The sequence below is a fragment of the Chiloscyllium punctatum genome, unplaced genomic scaffold (genome assembly GCF_047496795.1).
Source record: "Chiloscyllium punctatum isolate Juve2018m unplaced genomic scaffold, sChiPun1.3 scaffold_210, whole genome shotgun sequence".
Classification (NCBI taxonomy): Eukaryota; Metazoa; Chordata; class Chondrichthyes; order Orectolobiformes; family Hemiscylliidae; genus Chiloscyllium; species Chiloscyllium punctatum.
In genome coordinates this window covers 199,837-220,663 of record NW_027309944.1, presented here as the reverse complement: position 1 = coordinate 220,663, position 20,827 = coordinate 199,837, and the positions used below count along the sequence as shown (strand labels likewise).

General features: G+C 43.4%; 1 non-coding gene across 1 annotated transcript; it reads left to right on the top strand.

Moving 5' to 3' along the window:
* The first annotated feature begins 212 nt into the window (after window positions 1-212).
* On the top strand, window positions 213-294 carry trnas-gcu (transfer RNA serine (anticodon GCU)). The gene has a single exon. It is a non-coding gene; the product is annotated as a tRNA-Ser (tRNA).
* Window positions 295-20,827: the final 20,533 nt, after the last annotated feature.

Below are 20,827 nucleotides of genomic sequence, written 5' to 3'. Positions count from 1 at the left end.
CTGGACTGGGGAGACAGGAAGGTGTTGAGGTAGAAAGAGATGAGTCGGGTTAAACAGGCGCAGGCAGAGACAGCAGATCTTAGGAAGGAGGGAGAATCGGGCAGTGTGAGGTTTATGGACAATGAGGTTGGAGGTTGTGAATGGGAGATTCCCCAGAGATGATGAGATTGTGATCGTCTGGGAGATTATGTTCTACCCTACAGTGCTAATGCGACGAGGTGGCCGAGAGGTTAAGCCGATGGACTGCTTATCCATTGTGTTCTACACGCGTGGGTTCGAATCCCACTCTCGTCGCTGTTTTTGGATTATCACAGCTGTCTTATTGAAATTGGAACTCAAATGGTTAGTTTATCTGTATCGACCACATTATAAAACTTCAAAGAATAATTTGAGACCGAAGCCTGAACTTAACGAAATGTAGACTGAATTGGGATAATGAAAAGGAACGCGATTTTCTTTTCCAAGTAAAGTTGCTGTGATCGTTAATCTTATCAAAGAGATCCAGGGAAACGAAATAACGAGAGATGCGATGTGCATGTTTAATGCAATGGGATTCTTAATGAGTGTTTTATCACATGAAATCTGGAGCAGGTTGGGTAGATATGATTCATCTTGCTGGTAAGAGCACAGAGAGACACCACAAAATAATAGAGATATTTCAAAAGGTGCAGGGGGTGGGTGTAGCGGTACAGAAAACTGGCTGTGAATGCACAGTAGAGAATTGCCAATGTGGGTACCGTGCATTGGCACGGACAGACTTACACATTGGTCTCGCCCTTTCCCCCTTGCTCTTGCCATTGATGAAGGTTGGATATAAGACACAGATAAACACGAGATGTGGGAAGCAAGCTCCCTCTCGTTATGCACACACTGGATGCATCACACTGAACTATGAACAACTGGAGAAATCAGCATGTTAATTGCAGGAAGTGAACATAAACTGTTCATCAATAACCACAGATTAATGCTGCATAAACATCTAAAGTGTCTTTAAACGAATGTCATTAACAGACGTTTCGTTCTAATACCTAACATGGCTTTCGTGGGAAATCATGTCTCACAAACTTGATTGAGTTTTTTTGAAGAAGTAACAAAGAAGATTGATGAGGGCAGAGTAGTAGATGTGATCTATTTGGACTTCATGGACGACTGATTAGGAAGGTTAGATCTCATGGAATAAAGGGAGAACCAGCCATTTAGATACAGAACTGGCTCGAAGGTAAACGACTGAGGGTGGCAGTGGAGGGTTGCTTTTCAGACTGGAGGCCTGTGACTAGTGGAGTGCCACAAGGATCGGTGCTGCGTCCTCGAGTTTATATAATTTACATAAATGATTTGGATATCAGCAACAGAGGTACAGTTAGTAAGTTTAGAGATGACACCAAAATTGGAGATGTAGTGCACAACGAAGAGGGGTACCTCAGATTATAACAGGATCTGGCCAGATGGGCAAATGGGCTTAAAATGGCAGATAAAGTTTAATTCGGATAAATGCGAGGTGTTGCATTTTGGGAAAGCAAATCTCAGCAGGACTTATACAAATAATGATAGGGGCTTGGGAATGTTGCTGAAGAAAGAGACATTGGAGTGCAGGTTCATAGCTCCTTCAAAGTAGAGACGCAGGTAGATAGGATAGTGAAGATGGCGTTTGGCATGCTTTCCTTTATTGTTCAAAGTATTGAGTACAGGAGTTGGGAGGTCATGCTGCGGCTGTTCAGGGCATTGGTTAGGCCACTGTTGGAATATTGCGTGCAATTCTGGTCTCCTGCCTATTGGAAAGATGTTGTGAAACTTGAAAGGGTTCAGAAAGGATTTCCAAGGATGTTGCCAGGGTTGGAGGGTTTGAGCATTATGGAGAGGCTGAACAGACTGGAGCTGTTTCCTCTGGAGCATTGGAGGCTGAGGGCTGACCTTATACATGTTTACAAAATTATGAGGGGCATGGATACGATAAATGGACAAAGTCTTTTCCCTGGGATGAGGGAGTCCACAACTAGATGGCATAGGTTTAGTTTGAGAGGGGAAAGATATAAATGAGACCTAAGGGACAACGTTTTCATACAGAGGGTGGTACGTGTATGGAATGAGCTGCCAGAGGATGTGGTGGAGGCTGGCACAACTGCAACATTTAAGAGGCATTTGGATGGGAATATGAAGAGGATGGGTATGGAGGGATATGGACCGGGTGCTGGCGGGTGGGACTAGATTGGGTTGGGATATCTGGTCGGCATGAGCAGGTTGGACTGAAGGGTCTGTTTCAATGCTGTATATCTCTATGACCACATTTCAAGGTGGATGACAACAATACCAATTTTATTTTGAAATTGAGATCTATTTCATCATTTTACACGGCGAACAAGTTCAATTTAAATAATACAAACCACGTTCGCTTACACGGAATAAAACTATGATTTTATTAAAAAAAACATTATCCTTTTTAAGTAGCAGTAACTCAACATGAAAAATAAGTTGTAATTTTTATTGAACATACGTCAGTTAACACAATTATCTTACTTCGCATTGACTGCAATATGCACATGCTAAATAAAGTTTAAGAAAGAAAGTATTTTAGTATGATTCGGTGGTGATGAAAAATACGATTAAGTTCTCATGGTACGGATATTCCACCAATGGCTCCAGAATTGCATCATATTTCTATGATCGTATAGAGGTGAGGGAGCTGCCAGGGATGGCAGCTCCCACCTCATCTGGAGCAGCTTCTGTAGACATGGACCAAGGAGCATTGTGACATCAGACTGGGAGTTCCAACCACACCTGGAGCTGCTTTTATTAACATGGAGCGGCAGGGAGCATTGGGACATCAGACTGCGAGATCCAACCTCATTTGGAGCAACATCTGTTGACATGGACCAGGGATCATTGCGAGATCAGTTGGATAGCTCTACCCTCATCTGGAGCAGCTTTTCATGACATGGAGTACCAGGGAGCATTGGGACATCAGACTGCGACATCAATCTCATTTGGGCCAGCTTCATTTAACATGGAGCAGGGAGCTTTGCGAGATCAGTCTGGGAGCTCCACTCTCACCTGGATCAGCATTTAATGATATGGAGCACCATGGAGCATTGGGACATCAGTGTGGGAGCTCCAATCTTACTTGCAGAAGCTTCTATTGACATTGAGCAGCAAGGAGCAATGGAACGTCAGGTTGGGAGCTGCAACCTCACCTGGAGCAGCTTGTATATACATGGAAGAGAAGGCAGTATTGGGATATTAGGCTGGGGGAAAGGATATTCAACCAATTTAATCTGAAGTAAAATAAGTTTCAACACCTCAAATGTAAATTGTTTTATGAAGAATCTGTCGTGGGAAAAATAATTCTTTCGATATTGAAGACAAGTCCTGCAAATATTCAACTCAGGAATACGCATTAATACAGAGAGAAATGCGAGTGATGTTTCAGGTCTTTGACTTTTCTTTTCTGACCTATTCTACACTGGATTACATGACCAAAAGGACTTTTTCACTCATTTCATGTTACTTAGTTTCCTGCAAATACGAACAGGTCATTGACGTAACCTAAATCTGAAAATTATGGGAAACGCGATGTTGTCATTGAGTTTACCTCGAATTATTGTGGAAACGCAGCAAAATAAGTTGAAATTTCCGTGATCAGCGGTGACCTAATTGATTGACTGATCAGATTGTGAATGGTAGTTTTATTTGAGGACAATTTGAAGTGAATCAATGATGGTGATTATCTTTGTTTTTTGTTCACCTTGGGACTGTTACTGTTATTGCTCATGTCCTTGTTAACACCACACCTCTGCAGAGTGTAAAATCTCAGCTGTGCATCTGGCCAGTGTTACAACCATTCGTACACCTGGCTACGGATCAGATGGCTATAGGTTCGAAATTTACTTGGCTCAAGCGCATTGCGGAGATTCACAGCGCATCAAATTTAATTTTTTTGTTACACTGAGGTGGTTAACATTTGGAATTTCCATCTCTACGAACGAACATTATTTCACTGTCTTCGATAAGTTAAACATTACCAAGGACAATCAGAGTTATACAATCCCACAGCACCACGTTGCATCGAACAGGCATATTTGGAAGCAACAGCTTCTTCATCAGATGGTTGACAACTATTGGACTCTAATCTGGCTTTGCGTGATTTTCAAATTTGTCCACCCCAGTCCAACACCAACACATCCAAGTCAGGGGTACCCTCGACACCACGAACGATCCGTTAAAGTCCAGATGATCTTCCAAAAGATTGCGCATGTTGACACATACATCAAGTTTCGGCAGAAAGACACCCACCAGATGAAGGAACGGCTCCCTGAAACCTCGTGCTTCCAAATAAACCTGCTGGGCTATGCCCTGATGTTGTGTAATTTTTAACTTTGTCTACCCAACTCAAACACTGGCACTTCCATATCATAGAGAACATCAATCATGTCTCAGCGCTGTCAAAGAAGACAATCCTGAAATAGCAAAGCATATTGTTCATAAGTACGTTTCATTTTCAGAAAGCAACCCATTCAATCGCTGCAGCTTCTGTGTATGAAAAGCACAGAAAAGGAATCGCTGAGACTCAGTTTTGATCGTATTTTGAAACTCTTTGTGAAGTGGACTCAGAGGAGAATGAAGGATGAACTGTCCGACTGCGCAGTGAGGAGGAAGGCACTTTTCCCTTCTTTGATGAGCTGGGGTATTGACTGATCTAAGGCATTAAACAGATTCCTGGTAGACCTGCTCTCTCTGCATCAGGTACAAAAAGTCCTGATTTCCTGAACGGTAATGACACCCAGGCCACTCAGTGAAAGCGCCGAATACTAACCACTGGTTCACCAGGGATGAGGGCAGAAACTGTTGCACCGTTTCTTCATAACACAGTTTTTAAAATTGTGTCACTGCAGATACGTTTCCCCTCAAAAATGAATGAATTATCAAGTGTTTACAGCACAGAAATGGGTCCCATCATCTCCCTTCCAAGCACCTGGTCCGTAACCATGTAAACTCTGATGTTTCACGTGTTCATCTCAATGTTAATTACCCTGGAACGTTTTAATCTTGTAAGATGCAATAAATGGGATTGAATTTTGAGATGGGTAAAATATGTTCACACCCAGTTGGGGAACTGAAGCCCATTTTTACCCACAGACTGAAGCACGCAGGCACATTTTCACAGGAGTGAAACAGGCCTCGGGAGAAAACAAACAGAAAGTCAGATTTCGCCCACTTGGCTGATATTGTCCAATTTCAGATTTCAACAACAGTGTCTGGTTACAGCAAAGAAAGGATGCATTCATCCCCTCCCGTCCCAGCGTTCCTTGCCCATTGTTTACCCATTACTCTGTAGTTCATACTGCCTCACCACGTTCTTGCAGCAAAACTAGATCGTTGCTCACGCCCGCTATTTCCTCTCCTGCCGAACGGTTTTCCTCAAGTTCTTGGACTGAAAAACAGGAATGGGATATTTCAAACACTTTTCTCGTTTACAAGGCCAGTGATATCACCACTGAGCCAGCACATTGCCAGCTCAGAGGTAAGGTCTCATACATTAGAAACTTCAATGCAACAGATGATTGGTTAGCCTCAGTGTTGTAAGGCAAACAACAAGACTGGAGTAGAGCCGAGGGCATCATGCATAGAAGCATGGGAGAATAGAATGATGAATCTCATGGTGTCCAGGGTGGTGATAACAGAAATCTTCCCTCGTAGTATAGTGATGAGGTTTCAATGCTTTCACTGTCATGGCTTGTTAAATGTTAACGTTTACAGTAATCGATATGAAATGCTGCCTGATCTTTCGAAGCAGAATGATGTTGTGCAGCAGACAGAAGCGCTTCCCTGTATGTTACAGTTCCGCATCAGCAACGTCAGCTGCAATTGCCTGACGTTCAATCAGTTTAAATCAAGAACGGAGAGGGCGTCACTAAAATGGAAGGGGAATGGTGGTTTGTGAGAGTTAACTACATATTTCGTGGAGCCAGGTTCAATGTCGATACTGAATATCGGTTTTCCTGTTTATCTTGGTGTACTGACCACTCCATATCAATTACTCATATTATCTGCCATTTGTGTTGTTCTTTGTTCATTGCACCTCGGTTCAGTGTTCCGGGGGGACCACGTTTTTTTAATTTGGCACGTTTTACTCAGGTCGGTTTTGCAGTTTCATATTAAGGCCAACAATTTTAGGAACAGAAAGACACCATTCAGACCATTAAGTCTGCTCCGCTATTGAATGGTTTCATGTCTGATCTGATAACCTTGAACTGCACTTTCTTACCTTTCCCCATAACGCTGAATGTCTTTGCAGTTTGAAGATCTGCCGATCTCAGCCTCATTACACCTAATGACACTTCCTCAACAGCCTTCTGCTACAAGAAAGTCCACTGATCCAGAACTGTCAGAGAGAATAAATGCTTCTTCATCTCTGTTTTAATTGTGAAGTCCGCATTCTAATACGAAGTTATAAATCATACAATACCAGGTCATAGTCCAACAGGTTAAATTGGAAGCATTAGCTTTTGGAGGGCTGCTCCTCTATCCGGTGTTCGTGGAGTACAAGAGTTATAAGATACAGAACTTATAGCAAATGTTGACAGTGTGATGTAATTGAAATTATGCATTGAAAAATATCTTGATTGTTTGTTAAATCTTCTATCTGTTAGAATGACCATGTTAGCTTCACTTCTTTCTTATGTAATTTGCAAACCTTTTTTGAAAGTTACATTCTCAGGTGAACTTTAACAATTAGTGTCAGCCCCGATATTATTTTGAAGGTGTGAGTCCCTGTGTGCTGTGTCCGTGCCATAATGTTTTGGCTGACGCTAATCTCGGCACAGTGGTTAGCACTGCTGCCTCACAGCGCCAGAGACCCAGGTTTAATTCCCCCCTAAGGCGACTGACTGTGTGGAGTTTGCGCATTCTCCCAGTGTCTGTGTGGGTGTGCTCCGGTTTGCCCCCACAGTCCAGAAATGTGCAGGTTAGGTGAAGTGGCCATATTAAATTGCCCGTAGTGTGACGTGTAGGGGAATGGATCTGCGTGGGTTGCACTTCTGCGGGTTGGTGTGGACCTGTTGAACCAAAGGGCATGTTTCCACTCTGTAAGTAATCTAATCTAAAAAAAAAATCCACGCTGCAGGCAAGGATGTTTTGAGGCATGGTACATTGGTGAAAGCGAGCAAAGGGTACAGCAACAGATGAATGGAACTGCACATCAATCACAGACATTTGTGCCCCTTCGCAGCTGGAGAGCACTTCCGTGGTCCAGGACATTCAACCGCGGACCTTCAGGTGACAATCCTCCAAGGCAGACTTCGACACAGGCAGCAGCTGAATGGGCCCGACCAGAGGCTGATAGCAAATTTCAGAACCAATGGGGATGGCCTCAACTGTGACCTAGGGTTCATGTCACAGTACAGGTGATCCCAATTCCCTATCGACACACAGCGACCCTCCTACACACAGACACACACACACACACACACACACACGCACATATACTTTTGTGGGGTGAATTTGTGAATCCATGTCAGTCTCTATTAACTCACTTTATAAAATTATAATCAGTCTAAACATTATGGAACAGACAACAGCACACGGGGGCTGACACCAACTCTTCAAGCTCACCTGAGAATGTAACATAAAAATAAAAGGTTTTGCGCTTTACAAATGAAATAAGTGAAGCTAACATGGTTATTCAAACAGATGGGAAACTTAGCAAACAATGAAGGTATTTTTCAACGTAAACTTTCAGTTACATCACACTGTAAACTTGCGCTTTAAATTCTGTGTCTTACAACTGTGTACTCCACAACCACCTGATGAATGAGCAGCAATCTGAAAGCTAGTATTTCCAATTTAACCTGCTGGACTATAACCTGGTGTTCTGTGATTTTCAAATTTGCATACCCTAGTACAAAACCTGCATCTACTAGTCATTCAATCCAAGGCATTCTGGTCACAGAACCAACCTTTGTGCATTCAACTTATTAAATCCTTGAAAAAAACCTAAATGTTTCAGTAAGCATTATTTTTGTCGTACTGAGTCTGAGCAGGCAAAGGCAACTGCTTTCAACATTTATTTCCATTTGAATTCATCTCCGATATGAAATTCTCACTGACTCTGACAGCACTAATATCTTTGCTATTTTGTAATGTCAGGAATTCATGTTCAATTTACGACTTTCATAAGGAACAACAAATATTTTTCCCTGACTGGAAATCAACGTTGGGAAATAGCAGTGAGAAAGCTGAATTTGAACACTTTCGCACCAAGGAAGACTTATGCAAGGTTTGCAAATGTTCTTGGTGACTTTGTTTTTGACTTATTGGTTCAGTTGAAAAATGACAGTCATTGTGTTTTTAAAAGCATGGCGAATGGCCCTTCAGCTTATTGCATCATTATCAGTCATCAAACATCTGGCTTGTAAGCACAGTTTCCAGCACGTGACTCGTCGTCTGGTGTGTTCTAACATTTCAAGTCTTCAGTTAAATTGTTATTCAATTTCTTAAGTGCTTAAGTGGAACAAAAACACCGCTGTGAACTAACAGTTCTGAGAGTGAAACTCTTTCTCAGAGCGGTTTGTCAGTTTTCCTCAAGATGCTGCGGAAAATCTTTCTGTACTCACATTGGAATTGGTTTACCCTGTTTCTTCTTCAGCTTCCTTCTTCTTTCCATTAAATGGTTTAGATTCCAATACAGATACACAGTGCAGGTTGCAGAAGTCACGTGTTTGTACTTTCACTGACACTGACTCGGCAGGAGATGCAGTCCTTCCCCATGCTGATTCAGACAGCACTGTCTTTACTGTGGCATGTCCCATGGAGAAAGGAAGGACAGGCATTAATGACCCGAATTTGAGAAATTAGGGACAGTTTTAAACCATTTGCACTGCCCCAGCGAGGAATTGAGCTCCTATCTCCCGCATAACATGCAGCGACACTAACCACTATACTACCGAGGACAACAGTTTCAAAGGAGACCCCTCAGCCCGTTGTGACTCAATTTGTCAAAAACAACTGCTTAACGGCTCGAATCGTTTAGCCCATAGCTTTGTACTATTGGCAGAACATACTCACATCTGAATATTTCTTCAGGTTCTCAGGGTTTCTGCCTCTCTGACACTTACAGACACAGTGTTGCAAATTCCAACACACGCCGACCTATGACGCTTTTCCACACATGTACTTTAACCTTTCTGTCTGTCTCATTAAATTTCTGCCCACCCCCCCTCCCCGTGATCGATCTCTCCGTCGATGGGAAACGTTACTTTCATTCTAACTTATCCATACCCCTCGTTATTTTGTATATCTGAACCATGCCTTCTCACAAATGCCTCTGCACCATGAAAAACAACCCCAGTTTGTCTTCATGACCAAATCTCTTCAGCCGAGACACAATCCGAGTGAATCTCTCCTGCACCTTTCCCAGTGTGCTCACATCCCTGGACTCCTGTGAACAGCAGACAATTGTCTAGTTAGAGTCAAATGAACCTTTTTTTTACAATCTGCATCAGATTGCGGTGTTGGTCTGCAGCATATATTGCCGACCAGTCTGGAATCACATGGAGGCCAGAGAAGTTAAGGACGGCAGATTCCTTCCCTCAAGACCTTTAGTGAAACAGATGGGCTTTTCAGACAACGGGTTTAGCGGTTCCTTAATTGGAGATATTTCTTGCATTTCTATTCTACCACCGGCGTGGTGTGGTGAGAATCGAACCCATCTCACCAGAATGTGACCTGGCCTTTTGTGTTAAAATCCAGTAATAACACCAGTAGGCTATTGCAGAAAGCCGTCATGGCTGATCTTTTCCAACAGAGACTGTTTTCCCCAATTATTCTCTGTGTCCATTTATTGAGCCTCACGCTCCAATAATCTCTGGTCCATGTCAGTAAAAGCTGCTAAAAGAGAATTGATCTCACAGCCACGATATCCAAACGGATCGAATGATTTGAAGGTGCCAATGAAGAGTTTGGGGCATGGTCGCCCAGCAAGAGTAAGTGCAATGGCATAGACTGGACGGTAGCAACGTGAATGTTTATGTTAGATTGTGCAATGCCTCAGTCAAATGGGACGAGGGACGGAAAAGTGAGTGAGGGCGAGTGGGAGGGAGGGATGTCTTCGAGAACTTTTGGGTTTAAATCCTGATGCATGAAACGCTGAAATATCAGAGAACGAAATTCGATGGAAAACAAATCATCACCTCGGAGAACATTATCATGGAAAAACGAGTTATTTCTTACAGTGTTTCATCAAAAGTAAAACTTTGAGAGAACTGACCGCTATGATGTGGATTTGATACAAAGTTGCAGCAATCCCAACGCAGAAAACGAAATACTAAATGGTTGCAGCACTCCACAGACCACACTTCCAAACTGCAGCCACTAGGGTAGCAGAGGAAATGTCAGGAAGATTACACAATATCAGGACTTAATGACAGGCATGTGGGAACTGAGAATGGGCTGAACCTTTAACCTTAACGTCCCCAGAGTCTGTGGAGATTCCATGAATACGAGTCCTGGAGAATGGGATTAATGAAACTCTCCAAACTCATGGGACAGTGCAGGATATTGCTGAAACGTATGCTTCAATAACATTATACTTTAACATCGGCAACTCCATCACTTTGCCCACACAAGGCAGTACCAACTGCTGCAGGCAATCACACTTAATTCCAGTTCCAGACCCGGAATCAGGGAAACTGTGTGAAGTAGCCACGAAGATCCAATTGGAAGTTAGGATGGAATGACAGGAGAGGGGCGCGTGTATTTCCGAGGTTGAGACTGCTCCTGGTCAAAAGCGGGGCGGAAGGGAATACTTGCCCCCATTTATTACATTATAGCCATAAGCAGTACATGTTGTTGATACAGCCGATTGGCGCATCTGAAGCGTGTTGGACCTTTAAATTTGGGGTGGCAATGTTCGAAATTTCATTTTCCTATTTGGATCAGTGTTCTTGACATTAGCAGTTGCAGCTGCTTATGTTTGCATCAGCTCAGGAGCAGCTTCTTGTTCCCAGTAAATTCTGCAACCTGGAGAAGGTAGTGTTGTGGTTATATAATAAACGAGTCATCTGTGGGGACTCAGACACGGAAGTGGTAATGTTAAAGTTCGACGAATAAAACCTGTAATTGAAGCCTGACCACAGGAACAGTGAACATGCCTTTAATTTCCTGCAATCCCATTCATGCATGACCCTTATACAGGGGATGCTACCATCTTTACCCAATCCTGCCTACTTGTGACTCCAGGTGCAGAACAACATGGCTTAACCTTAATCCGAGAATGCCGACACTGTGGGTAGGCTGGCCATTCGGCCCATTCCAGTCGACACCATCCCTTGGAAGCACATCCTATCAGACCCACACTCCATACCTATTCCGTTCCCCTTCATTTCCCATGGCTGATCCCAGTAACCCTCACACCTTCAGACTGTGGGAGGAAACTCACACAAGCAAAGAGAGATTGTGCAAACTGCAAACAATCACACGAGACTGGGATCGAATCCATGTCTTTCGTGCAGCGAGGCAGCAGCGAATCAGAATGAACAACAAATGCTGTCCTGACCAGCGACATCCACACCCTGTGGGGAAATCAGGAAGAATAAAAACACATTCACAACATGGACAACGGGACTTAGGTCTGCGTGGACATGATTTGAACCAATCGTTTATCCTGGGTAGATACAAAGACACCGATATGACAGAGAAACCAGGGCAATGCGGAATTCAAATACCTGCTGCAGTGGAAACACATTTACTCAGTCAAACTGGGGACAGACTGTTCAACAGTCCCGTGTGTGGGAAGGGCTCAATGTCCAATAATAACTCCAGCGTAGCCAGCAAGATTACATATCCCAAACGGAGGTCAATTAAACTGTCAATGCTGCTGTTAATCCCAACCAGTTGCCGGTTTCATAGCGTCAAAGTAATAGACCCACGCAGCATTAAAACAGGCCTTTCACTCCTTCCAGCTCATACTGCACACCATGACAAACTAAACGAGTCGCGTCTGACGGCTCCTGTAATGGCTCAGGGTTAATAATGGCCTTTGAAATGTTATTACTGCATTGTTAATATGAATGTCCAGATATAATTCTGTGGACACGTGTTCAAATCCTGGCATGGCAGATGCTGGAATTTTATTTCAATAAATACCTAGAGTTGATGAGTCTAATGATGATGTTGAATCAGTTGTTGTAGATCTAATTCACTAGTGCCTGATAGGGAAGGAAACTGTCATACTTATCTGGTCTCGCTGGCATATGACTCCAGATCCATACTATCGTGGCTGATTCTGATCTTCCCTCTGGGCAATAAATTATGTACTAGGCATGAATGAATAGCTTTTGTTAATCACACTGAAACTTTCCAACTCATTTATCGATCCAAATATCCTGTAAATCTTGTAAATTTACTTTCATTCATCACTGCCTCAGGAAGTGAATTGCACACATAAACCATCCTCTGTTAAAAAAAGCCTCTCGTGTCTTATTTTAAACCCCTCTTTTCACTTTAAACAATTGCCCGCTCGTCTTGAAGTGCCCCTCCTTGGGGAAAAGACAATTACAGTTAACTCGAGCCGGACTCTCAATAATTTATAAATTTCTATCAGGTCGCCTTTCAAACTCCAGTGCTCGAGTGAAAATATTCTCAGCCTATCGAGCCTTTCGTTATAACACAAACCTTCCCCACTAGCCATACGCTGGCATACCTGTTCTAAACCTACTCCAGTTGAATAATTTCCTTGCTATTACTGGGCGACAAGAACTGGACACAGTATTCCAGAAGACGCATCACCCAATGTCCTATTCAACTTCAACATAATGTACCAACTCCTACGCTCAAAGGACTGAGCAACGAAGGCAAGATGATATTTTTTAACCATTCTGTCTATATGTGAAACAAACTAAAATGAATTATGAACTTGCATTTCTGGCCTCTGTGTTCCACAACACGATGAAACGCCCGATCATTAATTGTATAAGCCCTACTCGTATTTGATGCAGCAAAATGCAATACCTTCCATTTATCCAGATTGAACTTCATGTGACATTTTTCAGCCCAAAGACGCAATGGATTAAGATCCTTCTGGAATCTTAGATCACCTTCTTTACAGTCTCCTATTCTGCTGTCCTCTGCAAGCTTATGAACCATGGCTTCTATGAGTTATATTGTTCTCTCATATAGGTCAACGATTTTTAATTATTTGTCGTGGCCATCATTTCGCAGTTTGCAAATTATGTGACAATTAAGTCATGTCATTAACCATGAGGAAGAAAGCCACAGACATCAGGGAGATTGGAAACAATTGGCAAGAAAATGTGCTGAAAGGAATTCAGTCCAGTGAAGTGGGTGATAATGAAATTGGGGAGTAACAATGATAAAAGTGTGACTGTTAACAGTAACAAAAGAGAAATTGGAGTAGGCATTCACGAATGTTTGAAGGTAATTGGACAAGGGATCAAGTGGTCTCGATGGGTTGTAGATACTTTCTGTTCTTGACCGCAGGTGGGAATATAAGAGCAGGGAAATGATGCTGGAACTTCAGCAACGGCCTATTCAAGATCAATAGACAGGGGAATCAGATGGACGGAAGTGCGTACTGCAGGTGCTGGAAATCAGAATCAAGATTAGAGTGGTGCTGAAGAAGCACAGCAGGTCAGGCAGCATCCGATTTGCAGAAAAAAATAACGTTTCGGGCAAACGCCCTTCATCAGGAATAAAGCTTGGAGCCTCGAGAGTGGAGAGATAAACGGGAGGACTGGGTCTGGGAAGAATTTAGCTGAAAGTGCAAGAGGTGGATAGAGATGGGGTTAAAGGTGATAGGTCGGAGAAGAGGGTGAAGCGGATAGGCGGAAAGGAAGATAGACAGGTGGGACAGGTCAGCCGGATGGAGCCAAGTTAGAAAGTTGGAACTCGGATAAGGTGACCGTGGGGACATGAGGAAACTGGTGAAGACCACGTTGATGCTCTGGGGTTGATGGTCCCGAGGTGGAAGATCTGGCGTCTGGTGGTGAGGGAATGGCGGTGGAGGAGATCCAGGAACTGCATGTCCTTGGGAGAGACGGTGGGGGAGGAGGGGAGGTAATTGATGTTTTTGGTTATGGGGCGTTGGAGTTGAATGTTGCGGGTGACCTGGAAATGTTCTCTGAAGCGCTCTCCGAGAATGTGTCTGTTGGCCCCAATGTAGAGGAGAGCACATGGCAAGCAACAGATGCAATAAATGACAAGTATGGAAGTGCACATGCACATTTGATGGATGTGGAAGGCTCATTGGAGCCTTGGAAGGATGTGAGAGGGAAGATGTGGGTGCAGGTTTTGCAATTCCTGTGGTGGCAGGGGATGGTGCCGTGAGGGGAGGGTGGGTCATTGGAGGGCGTGGACTTGACTAGGTAGTCGTGGAGGAAACAGTCTTCGTGAAAAGTGGGTAGGGGTGGGGAGGGAAATATAAATTTCCCTGTCACTGCAGGAATTGCAAAACCTGCACCCACATCTACCTCCTCACCTCTGTCCAAGGCTCTAATGGAGGCTTCCACATCCATCAAAGTTTCTCCTGCACTTCCACACATGCCATTTCTTGTATACGGTCCTCCAGATGCGGTCTCCTTTAAGTTGGAGAGAGGAGATGGGTTCTCACACAACACTTCAGAGAATATCTCCAGGATACACGCAAGAATCAACCCCAGTGCCCCATGGCCAAACATTTCAACACCAACTCCCACGCTCCCGAGGCCATGAAGGTCCTGGGCCTCCTGTATCGCCACTGCCTCACGACCCGATGCCTGGAGGAAGAAAGCCTCATCATCCACCTCAGGACCCTTCAACCCCATGGCATCAATTTGGACTTCACCCGTTGCCTCATTTCCCCTCCCCTATCTTACCCCAGTTCCCACCTTCCAGCTCAACAGCGTCCGCCTGACTTGTCCCACCTGTGTATCGTCATTCCCACCTGTCCACTCCACCTACTTCTCTGACATATCTTGTTCACCCCCCCGCCTGCATCCACTTACAGCAGTCTCAGCTACCTTCTCCCAAGCCCCACCCCCTTCCCATTTATCTCTCCATCCCATGTGCTCCCAGTCTCATTCCTGATGAAGGGCTTTTGCCTGAAACGTCCATTTTTCCTCCTTCTCAGATGCTGCCAGACCTGCTGTGCTTCTCCAACACCACTCTAATCTGGAGGGGAGTCAGTTGACTGAGAGGGTTTTCGGGTATTTTCTATTGTTGACCACAGGCTGTGGATGACAGCAGAACTTTAGCAACCACCAGTTTAGGGAACAGCTAAAGACACTGAGCACAAATCTGGTCACCGCATAAATCAACATTTTTCTTAAAATTGTACGATAAAAGATGGAAGGCTGAAGTATGCAACTTTGCCCATCAAGACCGTTTCACCAATGAGTTTCTCACTGATTCCTTTCCAAGTCAGAGTGTTATGGACCTTGGAGGGTAACTTGAAAATGGTGGCGTTTCGTTGCATCTTCCAAACTTGTCCTTATAGTCAGTACAGCTGTTGAGCTTTGAAGGTTGTCAAAAATGCCCGAATGACTTACTCCAGTGCATCTTACAGTTGGTGCACTCTGCTGCAATTGCGCCTTAGTGGTGAGGGGAATGAATATTGCAGGTGTTGAAGAGGATACATTCAAGTAACTGCATTGTCGTGGACGATGTCGATTTCCTTAAGTGTTATTGAAGTTATACCCATCTAGGCAAATGGAGAGAGTTATATTCCACGTCTCATTTGTGCCTTGCAAACGATGTCGGATTCACGGAACAATGAGTTGAGTTTATAATCAAAAAATGTCTCAAGAACATGTTGTTGTTGTCAAAGTGTTTATGTAGCCAGTTTCTATAAGTTTTTCCCCCGAAATAATAGCTCTATGGACGATTACACGGGGTAATTTGTTTACAGTAGAGTTGTTGAATGTCAATGAGATATGATTAGATTCTCATTTGTCAGAGTGATACTTACTCTATTTCGTCCTTGTGCGGACAAATCTGATTCCAGTGGCTGTCTAATTTCAAGATCCAATTCCCGTCTGTGCTTGAAATTTCAACCGTTTCTTCACATAAATGTCTCCACCTGCCTTAACAATATGTAGGGTCGCTGCAGGGGACAGCAGAAATTAATAAACATGTTGTCAATACTGGAGAAAATGGAGCTTCGTGGAATGATTGGTCAGGCTGGGATTATTCTCCTTGAAACAAAGGAGACGGAGGAGAGCTCTATAATCACATAGCAACATTTATAAACGTTCAATATTCATGGGATCTTGACAGGGTAGATACAGGCAGCTGGTTCTTCCTCTGGTATGAGGAGTGCACCAGAGGACATGAACTCAGAATTAGATGTTGCCTATTTAATTCAGAAATGAGGAGTAATTTCTTTGCTCAGGTGCCAGTGAATCGGTAGAACTCCTTGCCGAAATTGTTGTTGAGGCTGAGTTGTTGTGTACTTTCAAACTGTGCCAGACAGATATATAACCAGAAAGATGATGAAGCTTTGTCGAGGCAATGCTGGAGAATGGAGTTGAGGATTATCAGATCAGTCATGAGTTCGTTGAATGGTGGAGCAGACTTGATGGGCTGAATGGCCGATTTCCAATCCTACATCATTTGGTCTAACGCCCTATTTTATTGATATCTTTAGAATTCTGAGGGATGGGATGAAGTGATAGAAAAGGTTTCTCAAACTGATCAGACAGATCAGGAACTAAGCTCATAAGTTCATGAACAAGAAATGTGCTGTGGCGTGGATACAACAAATGGAACTTGACACACCACAAATGGGTATGTGCAAATGTTGTGATTGCAAAAGAAAATTGGTGGATGTAATATTGTTGCCAACTTGGTGATCACGCTGGATGATGGATCGCGGTATGATTCACACAGCAAAAGGTTGTGAAAGAATGAAAAATTCGTTTCATTGGAAAGGTTTTCTGTGGTTCCAATTCAATTGACTGTTTAAAATACTGATCAGAACTTTGTGTGGAGTATTACATTAAAATTTACAATCCCACTGGATAAATTATTGCACCCGATCTCTCCTTATTTGTTCCCCTTTCATTCGATGTAAATTCATAGAAAGTCAAGATGGAATGAAAGGAGGATAGAAACGTTGCCCTCCTTTTCATTATCCCAATGTAACTTACAACAGAAACAAATTGCTTTACTTCGACTTTGATGAGGTACCGATTTATCACAAATCTCCGGTGCAATGAAGGGCAAAAGCAAGAATCTCCATCCAATGTATCCTAAAGATGCGAGGTACAAAGGGAAACCACAGGTGCAGTTGATAGAAGTAACAGCCAGAGAAGGATTCAAATCACCACATGCGCAATGGAAGAGCAACCCATTGCCTTAACCTCTGGGCCACTTCAGCCCATTGCAAAGGGGCTCAAATGTGACCCCGTCAAGATTACATATGATGCTCCTAGGCGATAAGAAATTCCCTGAGCGGAATCGAATCCACACCATTATGTTTCTGCTTTCGACGGAATAATAATACCAGCAAAATCCAAGAGATTCACCATGTCCTTGGAAGGAATACCTTGTCCTTGATTTATTCCTAATCGGAACTGTCTCAGGACGAACCAGCAAACATGAAATTCCCGTCACATTCACACGCACATTTACTCTTGATGCAAAATTTCTTCTGACAGTTTCTCTCTCACGTGAAGAAGTATATACGGAAAGAGAAGTGAAGGTGATGTTTTAGCTTGATGGGCTTTCTCATATGGCTGAACCTCAACTGGGTAAAATTCCCGGAAATGCTGTGTTGTTCGTTTCATTTTATTAATTTTGCTGCAACTTCACTCTGTTCATTCCAATGATCGGAAGTGAATTGGACTTATATGATTGGAACGCTCAATGTTGTGTTCAATTTTTCTCGGAATTTATTTCAGCTTAAAGAAAATACTGATGAGAAAAACAGAAGGTTAAACTACAAAACAAGATGCCAGTTTTGATGCTCAGTTACTTTGGCAGATTTCAGTGGGTATCAAATGAACCCAACATCATGGCGATCGTCCTCCCACCTTTAAGGCATGGGGTTAAAGCAGGAAATCGATCTCTAAGAGACTGGTCACTTCCTATTCATTATGGAATAGCTTGCCTTGACAATATGCCAAATCTGCTCAGTTCCATTTATAATGCTTCCTATGGAATATTAATAGAAATCTTTCAAATCTCTGAGGTTTTTTTGCTGAATCTTACTCAGCTGCAGACTTTTCTGATATTTCTTTGCATCTGAAGTCGACCAAATTAGATACTGTTTCCTCGCACCTTCTACCCCCACACCCAACATTTTCCTGGCCGCAGGCTGTCTCTCTCCTGGTGAAACTTACTGCTTGTGAGTCTCTAAATGTGCCTTTCCAAATATTTTGGAAACGGATTCTCTGAGTGACGTAAATTCTGCTCCCATCATTTATTTGTCCTACATCGATGGTTTTGAAAGCCTGACGTTCAGAAATGTACGAATTTGAAAGAGTGAATTTTCCATATGTTGACTCTGTCCAAACCTCAATTACGCTGGAAAAATTCCATTCGGTTTTCCTTGGTTCAGGGTCAAATTTTCCAAAACACAAATAAATAAAACTCCATCCCCAATAAACGCCGTCAGCATCGGCTCTAATGTCTTAGCGACCCAGTAAACGCTGGCAGTGTCCTCTCTGATAGAATCACAGATTTCCTACAATGCAGAAAGTGCAGTTCAGTCAATCAGGTCCGTAGGGAGACTCTGAACAGCATCTCAATCAGACCTAGCTCCCATCTCTATCCCCGCAGGCCTCTGGCTTGTGATTTCAAATATACCTGCTGAAATAAAACCTGGCATCGTTTGACTGCTGAACTTATCACTGCGTTACCCATGGCTAATTCACTTAACTTACTGAATTCACTCCCTGGACACATCAGCGCAATTTAACAGGCCAACCCACCTAACCTACAGACTTAAGAGCAGTGCAAACCACTGTACAAATGTACCATCACATTGAACACTATCTGTTTCACACTGGCTTTACACACTGGCAGCTCCACCTAGTGAAAGCAAGCTGCGCCCACCAACCCGAATTCAATGCATCCAAACGCGGTTCTCCGCTGAACAACCTCAGTAGTTCTGCTGGAAATGTTTCTGCACTCAGATCTGAATGGGTTTAGTCTGATTTCTTCCTCAGATTCCTGCTTTAAATAAACATACCAGTCAGGAACAACTCTACATAATGGTTTTCATTGCAACACAAACACAATGTGCAGTTGGCTGAAGTTACGTGTTTGCACTTTCACTGACACTCTCTCTCCCCAGGAGCTGCAGTCCTTCCGCAGCTGATTCAGACAGCACTGTCCTTCCTGTGACATGTCCCATCGAGAATGGAAAGCCAGGCATGAATAACCTTCACTGCGGAACAGAGCGACAGGCTTAAAACATTCACGATGCCCCCAGCAGAGAATTGAGCCCTGTGACAGGAGGGGACACAAACCACGATACTGCGGAGGACAAAAACATCGAAGGAGACCCTTCAGCCTGTTGTGGCCGCACTTCTCCAACACAACTGCTTAACGAACTGAATCAAGTTCCATCGTTTAGCCCATAATCTTATATGTTTTGGCATCACAACTTAACATCTCAATTTTTTAAAAGGTTAGAATGATTTCCGCCTCTCTGACCCTTTCCGCAAATCTACTCAAGCCTTTCTGCCTTTTCCCGAAATCACTTGGCACCGGTGTTCGATCCCTCCATCAATAACAAAGGCTTCTTTTAGTCTATCCTATCCATATCCCGCAGTATTTATTACATCTCAGTCATGTCTTCTCCAATCTCCTCTGCTCGGCGACAAACAACCCCAGTCTGTCCAAACTCTCCTCACAACTGAAACTCTTCAGCCCAGACAATATCCCAGTGAATCTCTACTGCAAAGTTCCCAGTGCGATCACATCCATGCAGTACTCTGAATTGCAGAACTGCACACAGTAATCTAGCTAGGGCTGAATGAACTTTTTTTTTCTATGCTGTTACAGTATGAGGGCGTTGCTGACTCGGCAGTATTGATTGCTGTTCCTAATTGCACAGCGGGTAGTTGAGACTCAACCATCTTGTCGTGAGTCTGGAGTTACATGGAGGCCCGAGCAGGTAAGAATGGCAGTTTCATTCCTTAAATGAGGTCAGATTGTTTTGTTATATTTTCAACAATTGAACATGGATATATAGGAGTTATTAGATTCGTAATTCCAGATATTTATTGAATCCCAGTTCTGCCACCTAGCATGGTCAGAGTCAAATCCAGGTCCGTGGTGTCTGAATTAACAGTTCAGTGTTCAGTGGTAATAGCGCTTGGCCATTGCAGAAAAGTAGTGAAACTGATCTTATCCAATTACGTCGCTTTTCCCCGAAACTGTTCTGTGCCATTTTCCTGAGCTGGACTCCCCCACCCACCCCCAACCCCCATTAATATCTGGTCTCTATCAGTAAAAGCTGCTACATGAGTATTGATCTCACAATAGTTGTAACCAAATGGATCAAATGGTTTGCAGGTCCCGATGGGAGGGTTGGGGCACGTTCACCCAGCAACAGTGACCCCAGCCACACAGACTAATCGGTACCAATGGGAGAGTCTGTATTAGATTCTGCAATGCATTAGTGAAATAGGAAATGACTCCGCAAACACATGATGAAAGAGCAGCTCTCCGAAAGCTAGTGCTTCAATAAAACCTGTAAGACCATAACCTGGTGTTGGGTCATTTTTAACTTTGTACTCCATCGTCTAACACCGGCATCTCCAAATTAATGAGGTGGGGGTATGGGATGGAAAGTTCGGTTAGTGATCGTAGGAGGGAATAAATCTCTGAGAAC